The 17,824-nt window shown below is 39.0% G+C and overlaps 1 long non-coding RNA gene across 2 annotated transcripts; it reads right to left on the reverse strand.

The window, feature by feature from the left end:
* Nucleotides 1–1,031: 1,031 nt before the first annotated feature.
* On the reverse strand, nucleotides 1,032–13,865 carry LOC122056520. 2 transcript variants are annotated; one of them, XR_006133204.1, is made up of 4 exons: nucleotides 13,494–13,865; nucleotides 13,322–13,413; nucleotides 1,585–1,661; nucleotides 1,032–1,371 (listed from the first exon to the last, which is right to left on the reverse strand). It is a non-coding gene; the product is annotated as an uncharacterized LOC122056520 (long non-coding RNA). The 2 variants fall into 2 exon arrangements; XR_006133205.1 differs by having other exon boundaries at nucleotides 13,322–13,417.
* Between the last annotated feature and the right edge of the window lie 3,959 nt (nucleotides 13,866–17,824).

Here is a 17,824-nt window from a genome sequence, read left to right on the forward strand (position 1 = left end):
TAAGTTTTAAGTTAAGGGTCTAAGTTTTAAAACGATTTTAAAATAATTTTAAAACATATTTTTAAAATAATTTTTAAAAGGATTTTTAAAATATTTTTAAATGATTTTTAAAAGAATTTTTAAAAGGATTTTAAAAATGATTTTAAAATAATTATTAAAAGGAATTTAAAATAATTTTTTAAAAGATTTCTAAAATAAATTTTGAAAGAATTTTCAAAGAATTTTTTTTAAATGATTTTTAAAAGAATTTTTAAAATGATTTTAAAAGAATTTTTAAAATGATTTTAAAAGAATTTTAAAATGATTTTTTAAAGAATTTATAAATGATTTTTTTAAAAAAATAAATGATTTTAAAAATATTTTTTAAAATATTTTAAAATAATTTTTTTTAATTAAAAGAATTTTTAAAAAAAATTAAAAGGATTTTTAAAAATATTTTAAAAAGAATTTTTAAATGATTTTTAAAAGTATTTTTTAAATAATTTTTAAATAATTTTTAAAAGATTTTTAAAAGAATTTTTAAAGGATTTTTTAATGAATTTTTAAAAGGATTTTTAAAATACTTTTTAAAAGATTTTTTAAAAATAATTTAAAAAGAATTTCTAAAATAATTTTTTATGTAATACGTTAATTAACATATGTTTAATTTTAGGGTTTAATTAAATTAATATTGGTATCTAATTTAATTTTATTTTAATTTTAATTTTATCCTTATTTATCTCATCCAGTCTAAGTTTCCAAAGAAAGGAGTTTTATGGCTTTGTGAGATGAGTTAATTTGAATTCAGGATTTGGTTGAACTTGTGTTTATTCAAGTTTAAGTTTGGGTTCAACAAACAAACATTCTTTGGATAAACTTCTAAGCTGTGGTGAGTCACTTGGACATCATTTGTCATACCCTAGAGGAGTCCCTGCCCGGCAAACAAACAACATCTCTCATTTAATAGTGACAATTAAAACATGTATACAATGCACCAAGACTACTCACAAGCTATCAACTCCCACACGATTGGAACATACACAACCATGCAGTTATTTATACAACCCACATGGATGGAGTAAAAAGAATATAACCACACAGTTGTATAATAAGCAGCCCACACGACTGTACTAAAAACACAAGGAAAGTGAAAGGAAAACCCATAAACCAAAACGACTGACTGCTAGCCGGCTAGGCTTTACATGACCACAACAAAGCAAATAGGAAACTCCACATAACAAACTCCAAAGCAAAGTTGAATTATACAATACTAAGTCCACCAAATGCGTAATACAAGTAAAGTAGAAAATAAAAGTAGAAACCATCCTCGGATGTGACGTGGAATCGGTAGACAGGATACTCCAACCGACTCTATAATCATCTATCTATTACCTAAAAACATAAAAGTACAAACGAGGTGATAAGTTCGGGTCACTCAGCGGGTAATAGATAAGATAGTGCATGGTCTATATAAAATAGAGAGATCAAAGTATACAGTCTCAGTAGGAAAATAAGAACATGATCATATACGACATAATCAATGCACATAGTCATAACTAACATAATGACTGTATATAATCATAACTGACATAGTAATGCACATACCCAATCTGGAATCGACTCATACGGTATAATGATTAGTAAACTCATCGGGGGATCAATAATGGATCTGCTCGTAACACCTGAGCAATATAACCGACATCATATACATGTATAATAAATGACATGTATGAAACATGACACTCATATGCAACAATCATAGCTCAAACAAGTGTAACATATCACAATCACATGTAGCTAGTAATTACAAGATATCTATGCAAGTATATCTCCAATGGATGCACCGCGCATCACGTGCATATACATGTAAACGCCACTGCTACACACCGCTCACAGCCACCACTACATCTGAATGACCGAATGGGTAGGACTGTGACAACTATTCATGTCTCCAAGCTACCACTACATCAATGTGGTCGAGATGGGCAGGATGTAGAGTAGCTATCTAGCTACATAACAAAGAGGGTCACTGATTGTGCGACTCCATGCCACCACTATACAAAGTGGTCGAGCAGGCACGACAGGGCAAGCTCCACTCCATATCACCACTCCTCCCCTGAGTGGCCAAATGGTCAGCTAGAAATGACTGACAACTAACTGATACCACAAGGGAGCAATGGTCATCAACATGCAATACAATGATGGGCATGATATAAATAATCATAATACAGACACGGTCATCATCAATGCAACAATCTAATTGACATAAGACTAACCATCACGATATTTCCATCAATCACACCAAACACGTGTGCTCACTCAACATAGGTATAATCGATATGAGACCTCCAATAATACACTCCTAACACATGTACACACAACATAAATATAATCAACATGATCCTCCAAGAATCATACTAGACACTTATGATCACCGACATAAGTATTATCGATATAATTCCTCCAATAGTACACACCTGACACATGTGCACACACAACATAGGTACAATCAACCTGAGTCCTCCAATAGTAAACATTAGGCATGTGTACACATACAACATGGAAATGAATGGTCAATATGGTAACTCCTACAACCCATACCAATCATGTGTGCATAATCAGCATATTATCCAATCGACAAGATATCCCCTATAGTATATACTCTACATGTATATACACAACAGAGTATAGATATCCAAAAGCCAAGACTGTATATAAAATAGTTAGATCATCTCTAAGGTCAAATAGATAAGTATCAAGTAGGATAGCAACAAACGAATAGATTTAAGGTAAAGCAGCCTAATCCATCAAATAATAACCATACACTAAGTTCAAAATGTAAAATACCGAAAAATGATGAATATTGATAAGGGAATTTTTCGGAATTTTTCGGAGCCGTATGGCTAGGGTTACGGGGATAAAAACTGGGGGTAGAAAAGCTTGTTGAGGCTACCCCATTTAAACGAGGAAAAGTTAAGTTTTTCCTTTTTCTTTTCTTTATTTCTTTTATTTTTTTTCTTTCCTTCGTTTTTCTCCCTCGCTGTTTCTCTTCTCTCGTGCGCGTGCCCTAGCTGTTTCTTCCCTATCAGCGTCGCAATCGCCGCCGACCGTTTCTTCCTCTCCTCCCCTCGTATTCATAACCCCCGGCCAAAGGAACGCCCGAAACACCAGCGTCACTTCCCTCTTCTCTGCCCCATCACCTCCTCGCCGCTATGATCTCCGATGCCACAGACCGCTGGTTGCCGATCTCTTTGCCCTAGAGCCTCTGTCCCAATTCTTTCCACTCCCCCTTAGTCGAGCTCACGCCACAGCCGACGCCGATGTGAAGATGCCTTAGGGCTTCGAGGGTGAGCAACCGAAACCTTTCTTCCCTCTTGATCCATTTCCGGATTCCCTAGTTGGTTTACGGATTTCACTATATTACTGTGTTAATCCTTCTTGTTTGGATTAAGGGGAGTGTCGGACCACTCCATTCCTTTTCCTCCTAATCAGATCTTGCATCCTCTTTTCTGTGCTACGGATGGAGGTCATGGGGTTAGAGGAAAAGAGGTAAGGTGCATAGTTGTTGCTGGAAATTAGTTGGTGATAGGTTGTTTTGTTGAATTCTGACCTCTTCTTCTTGATCCGGTTGGTGGACAGCAACTTGATCAGGGCCATAAGGCACCTGGTTTCTGCAGTGGTGGAGAAGTGAGGTAAGGAATGGAAGAATTTCTCATTTGTAGCAGCATGCTCAGGATTTGAACTAGGAATGGTTAATGAAACTAACCCTAATTAACTTGAGTTATAGTTAATTAGGGATTTGAGAATTATTCATTAGTTGACTTCTCTAGTTGGACTAATTCAAGGATATGAACTATGAAGGAAGGATAAGATAATTAAATTAAATGGAGTTAAAACATAGTTTCCTAATCAGATTAGGATTTTGTTTAGCTATTTTGTGTTTAGCTAAACTGTACGATTTATTACAGACATTGATTCGGGACGAGCACTTCGACATTTCGATTGTTGAGCTCGATCTACATTGGAGGCGAGTACCTTGACTTATCTTTGATAATGTCACGTTAATATGTTTAGTAAGTTATAGCCTTTAGTAATAATTATGTTCGTTCTTGTTTCGATATATCACTACCAGATACCTGTTACATGCTTGTTTGCTCACCTGTTATGCATTTTATGTTAGTACCCACATGATTATCTATATGCTCATAGAGGTAGTGGCATACCATGCATTATTATGTTCAGGACCCAAATTTTTTGTTTATACAATACTTGTCTTGTGTACCTTAGATCTTCGGATATGACTTATTGATACTAGGGTTACACATTTTATATATATATGTGGATTGGTTCAGGATATTGTCATACTTAGTGTCATGCATCATTCGTATGCTTGCACGCTGCGTGATAGTCTGCTCCATTATTGTAGAGCACATCGCCAGTTTCATCACTGTCGGTGCTCCGTTGGTCCGCTCATGGGTAGCGTGATGCAGCGTGGTAGCACGTCAGTTTTCTCGGTGGTGCTCCATTGGGACACTCATGGGTAGTGTACTGCAGCGTGGTAGCTCGTCATATGTGAGATGGCTGACTGGCGTCAGGGGTGACCATGTCATTGGCATCATATGCATTGATGCATATACGGATTGTGTTTGTTGCACTTATATGCTGCATTTGGATGGATGCATATGTTTGACATGCATACAAGATTTATGATACTCTCGGTCTGACGACCTGACTATTCTGATAGGAGGCCCTGGTGAGTACAGTTCTCTTCAGCCTATTCTATTGTGCATTTCCAGATTTTGTCTAGGTGACTATACTCCATAGTTATTATTGTCTGTTATATCTTGTTATATATGTCAACTGGTATCTGCTAAGTTGTTGAACTCACCCCCGTGGACACTATCTTTTTCAGGTACCAAGTTATTTATGGAGTCGCTTGGAGTATCCTGTCTGCCGGTTCCCACATCACAATAGAAGACTAGTCTCCGTATTTTTGTTTATTTTTATCTTGGTATATGATATGTGTGTATTTGGCTTTGTGTTCCGATTTTATTTCCAGAGTGTTGTGTTGTTGTGTGGTGTAAGCCTAGCCGGCTAGCAGTCTTTATTTATAGTTGTATGTGTTGTCTATTGGATTTCCGCTGTGTTTGGTTTTGGTACAGCCGAGTGGGCTGTTAGATTTATATATAACTGCGTAGTTGTATTTTTGTGGAATCAGCCGAGTAGGCTGCATATATAACTGCGTAGTTGTGTCTATATTCCAGCCGCCTGTAGCTGATGTATATTGTGTCTGTAGAAATATTTCAGATTGTCACCTGTACAGGGGAGGTGCTGCCGAAATTTCTTCAGACAAGGACTTCCCCGGGGCGTGACAATTTAGTGGTATCAGATCCAAGTTACGATACTTGCTATGTGTTCTGTATTTTCGAGATTTATCTGATACCAATTTATTTGGTATCAGAGCATGATTTACGAGCTTATACCCCGTGTTTCAGAGTTCGTGTTTTAATTTTCTCGATGTGACTTTTCAGATTTTGGGACCTGGCAGCGGCAGGACGTCTCCAAGCTATAGGAGGTATGTTGGTATACTGTTATCCTACCTTTTGTTAGTATGCACTGTTGACTATGATAGTCATGACATGTATTAGTATTTTTTATTTAGTACCTGTCTGGTTGTGGTAGCACCTATTACATGTGATTGGTTAGCCATTGATGATGATCGACCTTAATAGAGATTAAGGGATTATAGTCTCTGGTGATTTTTCATATCATACCACCAGTAGTTTTAGCTTCTGTTATTGCTAGTTGGTTAGGAGATGGAGGCACATACCAGCCTTTGCTATTATTAGCTGTGTAATGGATGGTACCTACATATTCATGATGATTTAGCCAGTAGTATATTATTTTATTTTAGTTAATTTCATCAGTAAAAAATTAATTTACTCTTGTTAGATCGGTCAGTAGAAGTCTGATTTGCACTTGTTGATTTGGGTAGTCGTGGATTGATATACCTTAGTTGCTTGTGGAGTAAGGTATTCTTGATTAGATAGTGGATGACCGATTTAGTTTTGTTGGTCCGATCAGTAGAGGATTGTCATACTCTATTTTTTAGAGGTACGAATCTTTGGGTTATTTGTGCTTAGTTAGGTAACTAGAGCACATTTGAGTACATGACTTGTACTGACATGGAAAGACTGAATTTGCGGTATACCATTATCGGTTTGGTCAGTCTATAGAGGATCGATGTATCCTATTCCATGTGGACTTTCATTTTTGACTGTATGTTCTTAGTTGGATAACTTAGAAGGTAGCATAGGGAATGTCAGGTTGATTGGGTAAAATATGTTGATTATGCATGTCTACGTTATGTGTATACATGATTAGTATGTGTTGTAGGAGATCTATGATAGATAGTTCATTTGCGGGTAGTGTGAGTATTTACATCCAGTTATGGTTATTGGAGGTATCTTATTGATTTAAATCTGTGTCGTGGTATGTGCACATGGGTGTGAGTGTCTTATTGGAAGCATCTTGTCGACTACATCGGTGTTGTGATATGTACATATGTGTTTGGTGTGGTATTTGAGGTATCTTGTTGCTTATGTTTGATTTGTGAGTCCACCTGGGTTTAGTATGCTTTATTGGAAGTATATGTTGATTATACTCTTGGCATAGGTGTATATATGTCATGTGAGTGTTGTTTGAGGTGTATTGTCGATTATACCTACGATGATTTATGCACACGAGTTCGGTATGTAATATTGGAGGTATCACACTGATTTTTACCTGTGCTATGAGTATGTTTGGAGTGTACTAATTGGAGGATTATATCGATCATACCTATGTTATGTGTACACGTGTGCCAGATGTATTGTTGGTAGCATGATGATGATTCTACTTATATGGAGTGTCTACATTATGTCATTTGTTGTATTGCTCTGTCAACTAATTCTCCTATTAGTGGATGACCCACTACGATGTTGATAGAGTTGACGATGGATTTGATTTGTGTACTGGATTGCGATACCTTGGTTGTTCACAGTGATATGTGGTAGAGTGATTTCGTGCAGTCACTAGTTGATAGTTAGATGTCTTGTATATATTTTGGGTTGTTTGTGGTGGAGCGTTGCTCCCACATATTTTGGATTGTTTGTGGTGGAGCGTTGCTCCCACATGTTATAGATCGTTTGTGGTGGAGTATAGCTCCCACATATTATTGTTTGTTTATGGTAGAGCGTTGCTCCCACATATTTAGGGATTGTTTTGTGGTGGAGCGTTACTCCCACATATTGAGAATTTCTTGTGGTAGAGCGTTGCTCCCACATATGTGGTATTTCTTGTGATGGAGCGTTGCTCTCACACTGGAGGATCTATTCTTTGGTGATTTATATTGTTGGTGATTAGATTTCTGACTTATTATCGGGGATCTTACGGTTAGGAATGTCTGTGATACGGACATTATGTGTCTTGGTTTTACCATTAGGGCTTGCGGAGCCTTAGATGTTTTCAGGGACTCGATGAATTTGATATTCCTAGAACGTTTGGATCGGTTTCCATTGTCTTTGTTGACAATGTTGTGATCTATTTCAGATCCAAGGTGAGTCACGTACATTATCTTCGCATAGTTCTAGAGATGTTTCGACGAGAACATCTATATGTGAAGATCAGTAGTGCGTATTTTGATTGTCTTATGTGTGATGTTTGGGACACACGGTCTCCCATAGGGGTATATGTGGTTCCACAGGAGATAGAGGTTGTTACCGTTGGGAGTAGACAGAGTCTATGCAGGAGGCTCGCAAAATCATTGGTTTGGCTCGATATTTCCAGAGATACGTTGAGGGTTTCTCTTAGATTGTTATGCTGCTGACACGCCTGACCCGGATAGGCGTGAAGTTCACTTGGACTGAGATTGCGAGACCAGCTTTCAGGAGTTCAAGCGGAGATTAGTGTCGACTCCAGTTTTGGTTTTACCTTCTGGAGAGGACGGATTCGTGCTCTATACCGACGCATCTCTACGGGGTTTGAGCGCTGTTCTGATGCAGCGCGGCAAGGTAGTCTCCTATGCTGCTCGACAGTTGAAGGAGCATGAGAAGAACTACCCAGTTCATGATCTGGAGCTAGCCGCCATCATCTTTGCTTTGAAGATTTGGCGACATTATCTATACGGCATTACATTTGAGATTCTCACGGATTATAGAGTCTCAAATACCTTTTTACTCAGAAGGAACTTAATCTCCGACAGAGGAGATGGATGGAATTCCTGAAGGATTATGATTGTACCATTAGTTATCACCCGGGGAAAGCTAATGTGGTTGCCGATGCACTCAGCAAGAAGTCCAGAGGGACTCTAGCTTACCACCGAGTTGTGGTCACAGATTTGATTCAGGGCTTCTCCGAGTTAGACCTTGAGGAGAAGAGACAGACAGAGCAGGGTATTCTTGTTACCATAGTTGCTCAGTCGTCGATCAGGATGAGGATCCGAGAGGCCCAGGCCGGTGATCAGCATTTTCAATTCATTGGCAGCCAGATAGCTTCCTGGCAGCCAGATAGATTCCGGGCAGCAGATCGAGTTCACACGAGATGAGGAGGGTATTATATACTCCCGAGGCAGATTATGCGTACCTCAGTCTCACCCGGTCTTACAGGAGCTACTTCAGGAGGCTCATCACTCTCGATTTACGATCCACCTAGGCGGGACCAGTATGTACCGAGATTTGAGGTGTTCTTATTGATAGAACGACATAAAAAAAGACATCGCGGATTTTGTAGTTAGATGTCTTGTCTGTCAGCAAGTGAAGGCCGAGCACCAGAGACCTGCAGGATTATTTTAGCGGATTCCTATTACTGAGTGGAAATGGGAACACATTACCATGGACTTTGTGGTGGGTTTGCCTAGGACACGATAAGGCCATGATGTGATTTGGGTAATCATTAATCGATTAACCAAATCCGCGCACTCCTTAGCGATCCGAAAGACTGATTCCCTGGATCGATTGGCAGATCTATATTGCTGGGAGATGATCAGATTACATGGTGTCCCTTTGACTATTATTTCGGACAGAGATCCCCGGTTCACGTCTCGTTTCTAGCAGAGTTTGCAGCAGACCTTGGGCACTCAGCTCCGTTTCAGTACTGCTTTCCATCCGCAGACAGATGGACAGTTAGAGCAGACCCTACAGACTCTAGAGGACTTGCTGAGGTCATGTGTATTGGATTTCGGAGGCAGTTGGGAGGACCATTTGCCATTGGTAGAGTTCGCCTACAACAACAGCTTTCATTCGGCTATCCAGATGGCACCGGTTGAAGCATTGTATGGTAGGCCCTGTCGGACACCCACCCTCTGGGATGAGGTTGGGAAGGCCCAGCTGTTGGGACCTTATAGAACTCAGCATGAGGCAGAGTTGGTCCGTACTATCAGACGGAGGATGTCAGAGGCGCAGGACCGCCAGAAGAGTTATGCAGATCGGAGACGTAGACCCCTGGAGTTCTCTACTGGCGACCATGTATTTCTGCGAGTTTCGCCCACGAAAGGGGTGAAGAGATTTGACCTCAGAGGTAAGCTAGCTCCGCGATACATTGGACCTTTCCAGATCTTGGAGAGGATTGGAGCGGTAGCTTACCGTCTGGTACTACCACCGTCCCTGGCAGGTGTTCACGACGTATTCCATGTGTCTATGCTGAGGAGATACGTCCCCGACCCGACACATGTGCTGACAGATATCTCAGTTCCCATTCATCCTGACGCTACCTATGAGGAGGTTCCGGTACTGATTTTGGATCAGAAAGAGCGTTAGTTGCGGAACAAGACTACCCGGCTGGTTAAAGTCGGATGGCAGCATCATTCGGACGAGGAAGCTACCTGGGAGCTTGTGGATACTATCCGAGCTCAATACCCCCATCTTTTCGCTTGAGGTATGTGATTTAAGTTACCGTTCAGCATTTATACTCTTTACCTATTGTTAGTATTTGCTGATGGTAGATAACGAAATTTGGGGACCAAATTTTTATTAGCGAGGGAGAATGTAAAATACCGAAAAATGACGAATATTGATAAGGGAATTTTTCAGAATTTTTCGGGAATTTTTCAGAGCCGTATGGCTAGGGTTACGGGGATAAAAACTGGGACCAGGAAAGCCTATTAAGGCTACCCCATTTAAATGAGGAAAAGTTAAGTTTTTCATTTTTCTTTTCTTTATTTCTTTTATTTTATTTCTTTCCTTCGTTTTTCTCCCTCGCCGTTTCTCTTCTCACGTGTGTGTGCCCTAGCCGTTTCTTCCCTATCAGCGCCGCAACCGCCGCCGGCCGTTTCTTCCTCTCCTCCCCTCGCGTTCATAACCCCCGGCCAAAGGAACGCCCAAAGCACCAGCGTCACTTCCCTCTTCTCTACCCCATCACCTCCTCGCCGCTCTGATCTCCGACGCCACAGACCATCGGTTGCCGATCTCTTTGCCCTAGAGCCACTGTCCCTATTCTTTCCTCCCCCCTTAGTCGAGCTCGCGCCACAGCCGACGCCGACGTGAAGATGCCTTAGGGCTTCGAGGGTGAGCAACCGAAACCTTTCTTCCCTCTTGATCCATTTCCGGATTCCCTAGTTGGTTTACGAATTTCACTAGATTACTGTAATCCTTCTTGTTTGGATTAAGGGGAGTGTCGGACCACTCCATTCCTTTTCCTCCTGATCAGATCTTGCATCTTCTTTTATGTGCTACGGATGGAGGTCACGAGATTAGAGGAAAAGAGGTAAGGTGCATAGTTATTGCTGGAAATTAGTTGGTGATAGGTTGTTTTGTTGAATTCTGACCTATTCTTCTTGATCCGGTTGGTGGACAGCAACTTGATCAGGGTCGTGAAGCAAGGTTTTGTTCTGTGGGATCTTTTCTTGGTTCCGGCAGAAAGTCCCTCCAGCAACACTTGGTTTCCACAGTGGCGGTGAAGTGAGGTAAGGAATGGAAGAATTTCTCATTTTTAGCAGCATGCTCAAGATTTGAACTAGGGAAGGTTAAAGAAACTAACCCTAATTAACTTAAGTTATAGTTAATTAGGGACTTGAGAATTATTCATTAGCTGACTTCTCTAGTTGGACTAATTCAAGGATATGAACTATGAAGGAAGGAAAAGATAATTAAATTAAATGGAGTTAAAACATAGTTTCCTAATCGGATTAGGATTTTGTTTAACTATTTTGTGTTTAGCTAAACTGTACGATTTATTACAGGACATTGATTCGGGATGAGCACTTCAACATTTCGATTGTTGAGCTCGATCTACATTGGAGGCGGGTACCTTGACTTATCTTTGATAATGTCACGTTGATATGTTTAGTAGATTATAGCCTTTAGTAATAATTATGTTCGTTCTTGTTTCGATATGTCACTACCGGATACCTGTTACATGCTTGTTTGCTCACGTGTTATGCATTTTATGTTAGTACCCACATGATTATCTATATGCTCATAGAGGTAGTGACATATCATGCCTTATTATGTTCAGGACCTAGATTTTTTGTTTATACCATACTTGTCTTGTGTACCTTAGATCTTCGGATATGACTTATTGATACTAGGGTTACACATTTTATATATATATGTGGATTGGTTCAGGATATTGTCATGCTTAGTGTCATGCATCATTTGCATGATTGCACGCTGCGCGATAGTCTACTCCATTATTGTTGAGCACATCGCCAGTTTCATCACTGTCGGTGCTCCGTTGGTCTGCTCATGGGTAGCGTGATGCAGCGTGGTAGCACGTTAGTTTGCTCGGTGGTGCTCCGTTGGGACACTCATGGGTAGTGTACTGCAGCGTGGTAGCACGCCGGGATCCCTCCCCGTCATTGTGCACCGGGAGATGAGAGCATTGCGCTCCCCCACTTATGATTTGGGGTAGAAGGATAGGTGTACTCCGACAGCATCCCGTCCACTCGGTCACTCATCAAGAGCAGTGACGTCAGAGTGCACGGTTGTTCTAGCCCTACCCACTCGATCTCACCATTGTGTGTGAGATGGCTGACTGGCGTCAGGAGTGACCATGTCATTGGCATCATATGCATTGATGCATATACAGATTGTGTTTGTTGCACTTATATGCTGCATTTGGATGGATGCATATGTTTGACATGCATACAGGATTTATGATACTCTCGGTCTGACGACCTGACTATTCTGATAGGAGGCCCTGGTGAGTACAGTTCTCTTCAGCCTATTCTATTGTGCATTTCCAGCTTTTGTCCAGGAGACTGTACTCCATAGTTATTACTGTCTGTTATATCTTGCTATATATGTCAACTGGTATCTACTGAGTTGTTGAACTCACCCCCGTGGACACTATCTTTTTCAGGTACCAGGTTATTTATAGAGTCTCTTGGAGTATCCTGTCTGCCGGTCCCCACGTCATATTAGAAGACTAGTCTCCGTATTTTTGTTTATTTTTATCTTGGTATATGATATGTGTGTATTTGGCTTTGTGTTCCGGTTTTGTTTCCGGAGTGTTGTGTTGTTGTGTGGTGTAAGCCTAGCCGGCTAGCAGTCTTTATTTATAGTTGTATGTGTTGTCTATTGGATTTCCACTGTATTTGGTTTTGGTACAGCCGAGTGGGCTGTTTGATTTATATATAACTACGTGGTTGTATTTTTGTGGAATCAGCCGAGTAGGCTGTATATATAACTGCGTAGTTGTGTGTATATTCCAGCCGCCTGTGGCTGATGTATATTGTGTCTGTAGAAATGTTTCAGATTGTCACCCGTACAGGGGAGGTGCTACCGAAATTTCTTCGGACAGGGACTTCCCCGGGGCGTGACACAAAGAACTATATAGAAGCTAAGGAAGAAATATCCGGCTTTATATAACTTGTGTCTGAAAGAACCCCCACGTCAAGATGTCCATCTTAAAAGAAATCTGATCAAGGTCCTGCATTACATGTGTAATTTATCTAATTGCATGTGTTACCAATAGCTAATTTACAAAAGTAAATAGCTAACACCAAGTCATTAATATCCATTCTCTTAATCAAATCAGATCTATTTTCCCACCCTAGCTTAAACCATCCATATACTTGGTTCACAGCAAGTCCTTATTTAACTTTAATCCTTCCCCGATTACTCAAGATATGATAACCCTAACATTCCTTAATCCATTTAGATTATGTTTAAGCATGCTTTAACTTCCAATTACCCAAACACAGTAACTCTTCTTAATACCCCAAATCTAATATCAAATTATCTTTAGCAATGCACCCCTATAAATCTACTAGTAACCCATTAGTTAAGCACCCAACTAACCAAATAGAAATCATCTAATCAATCTAATAACAACTTAATTCTAGTTAACAAATTGCTCTCATTACCTCTTCCTCTTTAGAAGCTTGCAGTGGCAATGGATGTGACGAAGTTGGCTGCAAACTATCGGCGATGTGGTGGCCGGAACCAAGGGAAACAACTATCTTCCAAACAATAACCCCAAATCAACACTACATAAGGATCAAATGCCCAAATCTAATGCTAAAGTTAACCAATCACCTCCAAGAGCACCGCAGGACAACAAAATACTTCCAGTGAAAAGCGGAAAGAGAGATCGGGTATAGGATAGAGAGTACAGTTGCTATTACTCCTCCTGAACAGCCGGCGAGGGTCTAGATCTGATGCCCATGGCTGCGATTTCACTCTGACGAAGGAAGTCGGTGCGGTGATGGAAAGAAGATGAAAGGCTCGGTGCTACAGCTTGCGGAAATCAGAGAAGAGGAGGATCGGGTGACGCTAGCTCCCTCTCGAAGCTCTAACGGTAGATCCCCGCCGACGATGCCGAGGGGAGAAGAAAGGATTTGACGATCAAATGGATCGGGCGAATGCGATGAATTGTGAGGAAGGGGGATCGAGGAGAAGAGGAGAAGATTACGGCTTATAAGGCTAACCCTGTAGCTAGTATTTATACACTTAGGTTTATTAAATCAAACATAAGCTAATCTTCCCGTCAACTCTCACTTAATGGTTATTCTAATCAAATCTCCTCTAAACCTACAAATTTATCCCCTTAAATATATCACAAACTTTGTTTAAATCCCAAAATTTTTTTAAAAATCTCTAAAAAATTCTAGAAGGTTATTTCTCCAATAACACTTATTATTAAAGTGTCGTATCTTACATCATTAGTGTAGCCATGCCTTCGAAATTTTTTAAATAGTCCCGTCTACTAAATTTAGTATAAAACTTTGGTCTAATTAGCTAGGATTGGTAAGGGGTAGCTTCAGTTAGTTCCACTAAGCCAAATGCACCAAGTCGTGCATAGACATAGTTTCCCTAACCTACTTTCATCCAAAACTTCTCTAGTACTATTTTTTAAGTTAAACTCTTTGTCCCTTTTTAAGTTATTCCCTAATTACCCTGTCGGGTAAATTATTATTTTGGAGGTGCCAACTAATTTGAAGTCTCCCCCTAAATCATGGATTTTCCTTTTAAGTTTTTGTTTAGGCTTATGTGGATTTGGTTTGGCTCTAGTTGCTTAGTTAGACAAACTTTTGGAACCCTGTCTTTAATTTGTTAAGTTTTAGTTAAGATTTTAATTAATTGTAGTTTAGGTTGAATTTATGTTTTTAATTTTGAATTAATTAGGCTTGTTAAATTATCTTTCTTTAATAGATTATCTTTAATATTTAATTTTTTATTAATTTTGAATTTTGAATTTTTTAAATTGGTTAAATTATCTTTCTTGGAAGGTTTATCTTTAATATTTGATTTTGAATTTATTATATTTAGTTTTGATTTTATCAAAGTATTTGATTTTATCCTTATATTTTCTTTATCTTTTAAGTTTATATTATTAGTTGAATTTATTAGATTAGTTTTATCTACATTCTTATCCTTAAGATTATTAATTAAATTATCTCAGTTTTGAATAGAATTTTCTAGATTGATATTATCTAGATTATTAAATATTTTATTTAGGTATTTATTGATTTTATCTAAATCTATTTTCTCTTTTTTTTTTAAGTTTTAAATTTGAATTTATTTTAATGTTTGAATTAATTATTTCTAAATTTTTATTTAATTTTAAATTTTATAAATTAATTTATTTATTTAAATTAATTTGGTCATTGTTCTATTTGACCAAGTCAAGGTTGATGTCGATTTGGTTAAAGTCTTGATTGACTTGATCAGAATCTAGATTATTTTATAGTTCTAACTTTGAATAAAGTAAATCTAGATTATCATGCACCATACTAATTGGGATAACTTCATATTTATCTAAATTATCATGCAGATTATTTAAACTACTATTGATAGGGGGTATTTTAGTAAATTATACTAACTTTAAGTGCATCCCCTAATTTAGTAGGCTTCTCCGTTAGATTTGACTCGAGTCTGGATTCACTTTTGACTTAATCTTCTAGCTCCAACAACTCCTCATGAAGCTTGGTCAAGTAAGTCTAAAACTCGTGGGCATCTTTGACCTTTCCTATCCTGTATGTAACTTTGTTAGATAATAAATATGAAATTAACTTTATTACTCTTTGGTTTGCTTCCGAGTTCTGAGAAGATCGTTTCAGTACCATGCCACCATCGGAATCATTCATCAGGATGAAGCTTTCCATTTACATCCTCCATAGATTAAATTCATCCTTCTTGTATATCTTGTATGGTGGTGGTTTGTGGATGCTCCGTCCTTCTTAATGAGATATTGGTATACTTGCAAAAAAAAAATATAGACAAGAAGTAATTTCCAATACTTTATGTTGGGGTAAGTAGTGTGGGAGATAAAGAAATAGTATGTTTCACCTATTTCAAAAAAAATAACAAAATAAAAAAAATAATTATGACAAATTTTGTCAAATATGATATTTCACCAATTCTAACTAATAATGAAAAATAAAACTAAGAATTTTTCAAAAATATTGGAGGTAAAAACTGAAAAGCGTAAGAATAATTTTTAAACAGAAATAATATATAATTTATTAATAAAAAAAGAACTCCTGCTCGATTGGTGGTTTCACCAATTCAAAGCGGCATCGCTCTGATACCACTTGTAGGATCGAAAAGTCGCTAGAGGGGGTGAATAGAGATTTTAGAAAATCGAGTGTTAAAAACGAGTACACAACAGAAGAATAAAAGCAAGAAGCTAGAAGAAGAAAGACACGCTGACACAAGTAGTTTTACTTGGTTCAAAGTTTTCGACGACTTCTACTCCAAGGCCTACACTCGTCAAGTGATTTCGTTGGGCAATCTAGTAATAGCTCGAATGATTACAAAGTTTAAGTACAAGAACAAAAAGCAATATTACCGACAACAAGGAAAATACGAAAGTCTTGATCGCTGGTTGTCGAAGGAGCTTTTCAGCATTGTAAGAGCTTTTATGAAGCACTTCGCAAGAGTGAAAGTTGTAGCAGTTGATATTTTTAAGTTCTTGGTCGTAGGCCTTATATAGGCCCATTTTGGATGCCTGGAACCCCTCTAGGCGCCTGGACCACATGGCTCAACCAGTTGATGCGCTCCACCTCATCTTCTAGAGGAGTTATCAGGTCCAAGCGCCTGGACCGACTCCGAGCGCCCAGACTGCCCGGGTGCCAGCTGCACCCACCTGGGCGAGCTACTCCAAGCGCCCAGACCAGCTTCGAGCGCCCGAACCAGCTCCGGGTGCCCGGAGTCCGAGCGCCTGGACTCCCTTTTTCTTCAATAGTTCCTCCCTGCAGAAAAGGTTTGTCCAAACAATAGAAAATATAGTTACCCTGCAACACAAAGTTAGCACAACATAATAAAATATGAGTAGTAATTAGATCTTGTCTCCTTGAGACCAGGATCTAGTCAATGTCTCAGCTTAGGTTTCCCAAATGGACCGACGCCTACAGTTCACTCAACGGGGAATGCGTCATCACTGGATCTCGCCTCCAGTTGCTTACCTCTACTTACTAACTGCAATTGCTTAACTTACCTTTGACCCACCAAATCTTTCCATCAATTGTCAGGTCTGCAGATCCAACTGGACTTCGGCTAGTTGTTAGGTCCCACGGACCCAACCAGACTTCCCTCCAAATATCGGGTCCCATGGACTTATCTGGAATTTGCACCAACTATCGGGCCCTGAGGACCTAGCTGGATTTCAGCCTAGTGTTAGGTCCTTCAAACCAGTCAATTTCTGCACACTTGGTAGAAAGGTTAGAACATAATATTCTAACTTTAAACCCCTTATCATTCATTAAAACATAAGTTAGATCATTAGTGCAAATTGCACCAACATTATGTAATAGTTAGTGCATATAATCTAGTGTATTAAGGGATACCCAAGCTAGTAACTTAGGACTTACCTACGACATATTATGGACATAAACATTGGTGTCAACATAGGCATACGAGCACACACATAAGCATAAGCATGTAAATAAACTAAGCATAAAATAAACATAGTCATGAGCATGTACATAAGCATAAGTCTAAGCATACTTGGATAGCATAAATGTACATATGAAGGATAAGCATAAACATAAACATCAGCGTGTAAATAAGCTAAGTAAGAAAATAAACATAATCACATAGGGTTAGTAAGCTCCCGGGCTAAGGTCACTGGTCAGACTAAACTACATGATTTGGTGAGCTCTCGAGCTAAGGACACTGGTCACACTCAACCACATAGAATTTTGGTGATCTCTCGGGCTAAGGACGCCGGTTACACTCAACCACATAATTACATAAACATGGACATAAATATAATCATGCACTTAACATAAACTTGATCACTACTTAAACTTGGACATTGATCATGTCTGAGAAGTTTGACAAAATGGAAAGCTGAGGTGAAAACCTATTGCTGATGAAGAAAAATACCTGAGGGCTTCCGATCCGAGAAAACCAAAGCAGATCTG

This window comes from Zingiber officinale, chromosome 3B (genome assembly GCF_018446385.1).
Source record: "Zingiber officinale cultivar Zhangliang chromosome 3B, Zo_v1.1, whole genome shotgun sequence".
Lineage (NCBI taxonomy): Eukaryota > Viridiplantae > Streptophyta > Magnoliopsida > Zingiberales > Zingiberaceae > Zingiber > Zingiber officinale.